General features: G+C 34.1%; 1 non-coding gene across 1 annotated transcript; it reads right to left on the reverse strand.

Annotated features, from left to right (window-relative positions):
* Positions 1-608: 608 nt before the first annotated feature.
* On the reverse strand, positions 609-715 carry LOC141486503 (U6 spliceosomal RNA). The gene has a single exon (XR_012467893.1). It is a non-coding gene; the product is annotated as a U6 spliceosomal RNA (small nuclear RNA).
* Positions 716-7,820: the final 7,105 nt, after the last annotated feature.

Genomic DNA, 7,820 nt, shown 5'->3' on the forward strand with positions numbered 1-7,820 from the left:
TGTAAATTCATCATGGACTTTTTTCTTCGAGAAAAGTATGCATTTAGTTTTCTCGTTGGATAACGTGAATCCTGTCTCGTTGGACCACTTTTGAAGGTTGTGCAAAGCCTTCTGCAGTAATCGAGTCAAGGTTTCAGGATTTTTTCCTTTCACAAAGAGGATCATGTCGTCTGCAAACAATCGAACTTGTATGGGCATTTCAATGCAGTCTGCGATATCGTTGATTGCTATGTTGAATAGTGTTGGGCTCAGTACTGAGCCTTGGGGAATTCCATTTTCTTGAGTTCTGCAACTGGATAATACTCCGTTGGCTCTCACTTGAAAGAGTCTACTGGATAGGAAGTTGGAAACAAAGTGGAAAATGTTGCCTTTATATCCTAAGTAGTATAGTTTTTTCATTATATTATGTCTCCAAGCTGTATCAAAAGCCTTATTCAAGTCGAAAAATATCACAATACATTTTTGTTTGTTTATAAATGACCTATGGATTTCAGTTTCAAGATCCACGATATTGTCTAGGGCAGATCTTTGTCCTCTAAACCCGTTTTGTTCAGATATTATTTGGTTATTTTTTTCAAGGCTCCAAGTAAGTCTTTCATTAATTATTTAAAAATGTGGAACGCTTCACGATTTTGCGTATCATCCTTGCGCAGGGGCCATGCTAATCTTCTCTGTATCGTTCCAATTTTAGTATATGTACCGCCGAAGCGAGTACTCCCCGTATTTTTGTTACATTACATCTCCCCGTATTTTTGTTACATTATATAACACCCTATTTTGTTCAAGTGTCCTCTGAATGAACAGTGTCCAGTTAGTAACCCTATGATCATCATGAGCCAAATACTCCGATCCCTCTCTGCAGTATTTTTACAGTACTATTCAATTCATGCCAATTTCTACATATTTATACAAAAACTAATCTCACCTATAAATATCCCTCTTTCATGTCTTTCATTAATCCATTCTCTGATCTGTCAATATATTATGACTTTTGGTACTCCCAAAATTTGTTGGGGACTCATATATGGAGTTGATGATCCATGGCAGTATACAAAGAGTGCATTCCTGTGAAAACCCTGAATTAGTCTTTTGATATTGAGACAGTGAAAATTTGTGAGAAATATTTCTACATAAATATCAACTCCTTGTAGGCCATCCCCTCTACACTCCTTCGAAAGGAAACCTTGGACACTTCTACACAAATATCAACTCCTTGTAGGCCATCCCCTCTACACTCCTTCGAAAGGAAACCTTAGACACTTTATTTAAAAGGTCTTCCATTTCTGTATCCAACTCAATACAATTGATATTAAAACGGTAAGCAATGTCAGAAAATAATCAAATACTTTCTCAAGTTTGTAATTATATTCTTACTATGTACATAAGTAACCTACAGCACCTGGTAATTTTTTTCAATAAATTATCCTTACAAGTTGGGTTGGTCTTGTAGACAAGATTTCAACCATTCTCATAAGAAAAATTCCAGTGAATTTGAATCAGGAGGTCTTGGTGACCATTTTGTAGAACCTCTTCTTCCAATCCGTTGACGAGAAATGTCACACTAGAATTACCCAATGAAGGTGAACTGTACCTTGTTGAAAAACTACCCTATTTCTCAATAGATGATCTACCTGGTAGGCGTTGTTCATTCTGACATAAAAGGAAATATTCTTCATGATTTAGAGTTGCTGCTGCCCAAAGATTCAGTTTTTGGGATACTGGAAGTGAATATCTTTTACGATTTAGAGTTGCTGCTGCCCAGTTTTTAGGATACTGGAAGCGAATTTTGCGTGACATATTGGGATTTGAGTCAATCCAGTATCGTAGATTTTCACGATTAGCTTATCCATTAAGATAAAAGATAACCTACATCCAAATAAGGAAATTGTGAGTTAAGTTTGACCTACTAATTTGGATTTGAATAGAAACTTAAAAGAGTATTTTATTTGTTCTGACATTGCTTATCGCTGTAATGTCATGAATATCACTGGGTTGGATAAAGAATTGAAAGACCTTTCAAATAAGGTATCAGTCAACTTATATTTCCATTTGAAATTTGAGGTTTGATGGATTGATTTTCACATAGAAATATATCCTTCTGAAAATCAAAGTAGACATGCTTCATGACCTTTTAAACGGTTTTATTATGCTGGCCCTGTTTGTTTATTTTTCTGTTTGGGTCAAATTTATTAACTGAAGTTTGACCTCCTTTCTGTTGACAGATTGATCTGAAATCCGATCCATTTAGTTTTCATGACAATACAATTTAATAAATTCTATATCATTGTAAATCCAATAAGGCCGCAGCTACAAAATGGCGAATTACATATTTTTCCACAACTACCTCAATATGAGTACAAATGACAGGTGTCGACTAGACTATAGTATTACATCATGGAAAAGATGCAAATCCAATATATTATATTGTTACGTTTTTCCTCGTGGGTTGACCAATAATTGACTACACTGAATAATCAAACTTAACTTTATTTCACTTTGAATAAAACAAATACTTCAACTAAAACTTGAACTATTATTCGAATGTCTACCGCCTTACTTGATCGCTTCGCGTACCGCACTGTAAATTCCACTTGACTGTGTCGATATGCTCGTGGCTAGCGTTTATATATCGTAATCGAATGCACACGAAATTTCATCGAAATCGGTAGCATTATTCTCGCTGCATCTAGAGCGACAGCGAAAATCGTACATTCGCGCGCTCTTAGCTACGTTATAATTGGTTTATGGCTACCAGAGGCGGCCGTCGTTATTTTTTTTAGGGCACGATTCACAACAATAGACAAAGAACTGTGTCTACTCAAAATCGGGATACAGGAATGGATCTCCCACCCAAGTCTAGATTGTGTATCGTGTTGAGGACTGTGTGATATCGATCAGATGGAAAAATAATAAAATCGTTGGGTATAGTGTTTACATATTTACTCAGGTTACGCTACCCTAAACGATTTTATTATTTTTTCATTTGATCAAAATCGTAGATTGCTGAGGAGAGTGGTGTGATGACTGCTACCTAACACCATTTATCAGTTTTTAGAACATTTCTCAATGAAACCGTTCAACATATTATTTTTTTTCCTTATTTTACTATGGTTTCAATATCAAATGACTCATTCAGGGTTGAACTTTTCAACTGTAATGCTCTGTATGTTACTTCCTTTTTTTCTCAATTTTTTATTGCACAAGTTTACAAGTAATTGGGAGGTTATGAATCAATAATGGCTAAAAATTATTCCGAAGGAGTTTGATTAAGTGAATTAGTTACTATTCAACATATTCTTCTTTTGTAGATATTCCTATTGTTGTAATATCGAACTTATCGAGGTGTGGTTAATCCATTGAGATTTACAGATTGTCGAGAACTTGGTACTTATAATAATGAAAGTACCTACACTATCGTTATGATTGTTGGTAATTATTATTATTAGCCTTCACACCTTTGCCTTTGAGGCGATCCAAAATTTTAAAAATGTCAGGTTTAAATAGTACGCTTCACAATAGCAATGATGCATTATCTGACACATCCAACAATATTTGTCCTCAACCTCTCTGAGTAATCAATCACTATAAACGTCTCATGATTTTTCTAATCAGTGTACAGCGGATGACGTCAAATATTAATAGGAGCTGTGATCAGTTCTGGCAGTGATGTATTTAATATAGGCTGTAGAAAAAATTTTTTTTTGAATGTGACTAAAGAAAGCTTTTTGAAATCTACAAGGACCATATCACAAATCTCCGAATGGAAAAAATATGAGTATATAAAGATTATGAACAAATTACAAACAAAAAACTTTCGCCTAGAGATTCCTATTTTGACATCACCGACTTTTCTTATTCCTTCAGTAAAGAACCTTTGATTTAGATAATTATCTTGTTCTTGACTGGTAGATGAAGGAAAACTAATTCACCAGATTTCTATAGATTCCTAACCATAATTGAAATACAGGAAATGAAATGGTGAATCTAACTGAAAAAGTAGCTACAAGAAGAGACCACCAACGTACTAAGACAGGTGTGAAGACGTCTGCGAACTGGACATACATGGCTCGTCAATAGTTTCATACTTCGTGGGTAACGGCAACCAAGATGGGAGCTCTGTGGAAGGATAAAAATGCTAGTATATTTACTAAGCTGTAAAGAACTAGTTGAAACAAGAAAGATATCAGAAAATGTATGAATTTTCAATTATAGAAACATATAAAAAAGAAAGTTATACAAATTAGGAAATTATGAAACAACAACATGAATTAACTGGCGCTCCGGGGCGACATGATCGATTCCAGTGGCGCATTTGCTCTTCCAGCTGCAGGAAAACCCGGAGAAACCTGCAGCACCATATCATCTGAAGATCTTGATCTGCCAATATTCTTTCTTCCATAGACTAAAATGTAGGGTATGTCCAGAGGCTCCAATAAATCAAAGATATTGCCAGAATTTTAATGGCACAAATATCGTCAAACATAAGCCAGTCCTTTTAGTCTTTGACCAATGCGTAAAAATGACCAGATTCAACGCCAGAACCACAGTGAACAATAACTGCATGAATATTGTAATAGTGGTCTGCTGGATTGAACTGTTCATCTATTTAGAACCTTCGTAAGAGTTTGGTGCTTCCGTCAGAGGTTGAGTCGTGTTTGAAAATCATCAGTGTTATTATTAGATTGACTATGAACATGTTGACTATGAACATGTATATGTTGTCTTATAATTGTCAGTTATTTTGGCACATATTTGGCATCATCACATCACATCACATCATTTTCAGATGACTCAACAATAAACTTTGCACATACTGGTAATCAGTCATATAAGGAAATGCTAGTCGAAATTCTAGAAAGTCAAATACGATTTTGTAACCTGTTGTTGTCCTAATGAGTATCTAGTGGACTTCAAAGACGGTAGGAAATCGGTTGGTGGGAAAGATGATAAATTTTCACGAAACTGCAGCTGCATGAACGGGTGTTTTTTGGTGAATAAGTAGGAAGCATTCTCGTTCTCATTCATCGTTAAAACATTGATCTTGAAATTCTTCTTCATGAACAACAATTGTAAAATGCTATTCATGTAGTAAGTGTTTTCTGAATCATCTAATCCAAATTTCTTCGCAAGATTTTCAGAACAACTGTCTACTGATTCGTAAGGAAAAACATGTTCCACAAAATCTGCATCAAAACCATTTCTCAAGTTGCAATCGATCCTTACAAGTGATGAAGGGTTTCGTGGAGGGATCATATTTGGGGGCAAAAATGACATATGTACATGCGGATCAATGACTTGCGAATTAACCTTAATAGGAAACTGACATATCTCGACTTGTTTTGAAGAGATTTTAGTTCTGTACTTCACATAATTTTGATGATCTCATCAAAATTAAGTGAAGGAGGGATAGTTCCAAGGACCGAAGCAGTATTACCAAGTTGAAATATACGAGAATTGGACAAATATATTGCAGTTCAGAAATGGATGTAGCATATTCAGTGTGGTCCACTGAGTTTGAAACAAGTAAGAATTTTTTTAACAATTTCTTAATCGAACCGCCCAACGACATATAGCGTAAGTGGAAAGTGTTGAATTAGTCAAGAAATGAAATACCCCTCAAGAGAATATGTTCCGGATTTCATTATCTTTAATCGTGATTCCGGGCTTGAGAGCCTATGTTCTAATAAAGTACTCTCACTCAGAAAAATTCAACAAAATATCATTCTGTAAATTGTTCAGAATTGTAAATTACACTTAAACTACCACGGCTCCGCACTGGTGCAATGCTGATACTTTATATAAATTCTCCTACCGCACATCTAAAACATAAAACGGACCCACAGACAAAATTTCAGCCCCCGAAAATATGGCGGTATGGAGAAACGGTGATGAAAAGGTAATTATCATATGTAAATGCGCCCCTTTTATCCCCAGGCGGGGGGCGCACCAGTTGGAATATTTAAAAATCTTTTCTTATCGCTCATCTACAATATAAAACGAACCTACATTCGAAATTTCAGCATCCAAAAATATATCGATACGGAGTAATAGTGTTGAAAAAGTCAAAATAAAGTAACTTTGAATGGTAACCAAAAAAATATACACTAAAGTGAACCCCCTTCAATTTAAATGAAATTGTACCAAAGAGATTTGATTATATATACTTTGGATACGTAATGTTTTCGAAAATAATATAAATCTGAGTAGTATCTTGTTATCCTTTTTCCGAATTGATCTTATTTTTGACCAAATTTAACATTTTTTTTTGCTCTGTAAGTATGCCATTCTAATTTGATATGGCATATGTACTAACTCCATAAGTCACTAATTCAAATTAATCCATTTCAGAATTACTATCATTCGTATTATATTAAGTTGAAAAAAAATCATATGATGCCTCAGCTTTGGATACATTGAACAATAATTACGAAATTTTCAAGGCATATGTTGAATACGTTCATTTCTATTTTTAAATACTCAAACCAGAAACTAATAACAACGTATTGTTCTCGAATGAATGTATAACGGTGGAAAAAATTTATGATATATATTAAGAACATAAAGGTCTCAAGACACTTTCTTGAAGCACACCATTATAGTGAAAAATTATGGTAACCCATTGTGATGTATTTTATTGATTCAAAAGATTCATAAACGTTATATTTTGACTTTATACACTAGGCATATGGATCATTGGGCATATGTTTGCAAAAGGTGTAGGAGAACAAATCTTGCTGAATCATATTTATGAACATTTTATTTCATTTTAAAAAAATCTTACATGATTCATATATTCACATCAATGATAAATTGAGTTTTTATTCAAAAAAAACATTTCACCAAACCGTATATTCATTGTTTTCCTTAGAAGCTTCATTAGAATAACTTCAAAATGAACACCAGACGGGATCAAATTTTCACCTCATCAGCAATTCAGGAAACGATTTTTTTGCATTTGTCCGTGTTTACTTCGTTTTGACCTGTCATATATTCTTACGTAACTTGATGACCTTACATAATAAATATTATTGTTGTAAATTCACAATTATGTTCCGATCTGGCATTTTTAACAACAGGTTGCCTAGTATGGAAATAATAATTATACTCTCGTTCTTCAGTAACTCCGTTTCCATACATAGTAACGACAAGAAAGCGATATTTTTTTAAAACGGAATGACTAAAACGAAAGATCGGAATGAAATATCGCTTGTTTTCGAAAAGAATTATTGCTCACCGTCAGCTATATATCTTCTCAAAATTACTGCCTTTTAATAATGTTATTTATTACAAGCATGCGTATTTGAAATCAACCTTGGAAATTTGGCACACTCGAAAAAATGTTCATAAACACCTGCAAAAAGCATAGCGAGTGAAATTTTATTACAATTCATGAAAATATGTACAGGGTGGCCAGTGAAAACGAAACAAGGACAATTTGTCATAAATGGCATTCGGGAAATCTTTTGCGTCTAACCTTGTCACTGCCAAATCTAACCCTCAAATCTTTATTGGTATCAGGGGTCAAGCGATACTCCGTTTTCAAATTATTAAGTATTAAATAATCTGCCAATTAACGAATGTATATATAACGTCTTCTCACTTTTAATATCAATTTTCAATATACAGCTAGTCCGAATACTAATTAAGAATTTTCTTCCTGGTCTACTCACAATTTAGTACTACTCTGGAATTCGATGCCAATAATAGAAACTAGACGCAGTTTTTTTCGACCGTTTGGTGTGGTATATTAAATGATAAATTACTAGGTCCATTTTTTTCGCGAGAATTTGAATAGTGACAGGTACTTGAACTTTTTGGAA

The sequence above is a fragment of the Leptinotarsa decemlineata genome, unplaced genomic scaffold (assembly GCF_025532065.1).
Source record: "Leptinotarsa decemlineata unplaced genomic scaffold, Ldec_3_MD MMD2_tig00026354_RagTag_RagTag, whole genome shotgun sequence".
Lineage (NCBI taxonomy): Eukaryota > Metazoa > Arthropoda > Insecta > Coleoptera > Chrysomelidae > Leptinotarsa > Leptinotarsa decemlineata.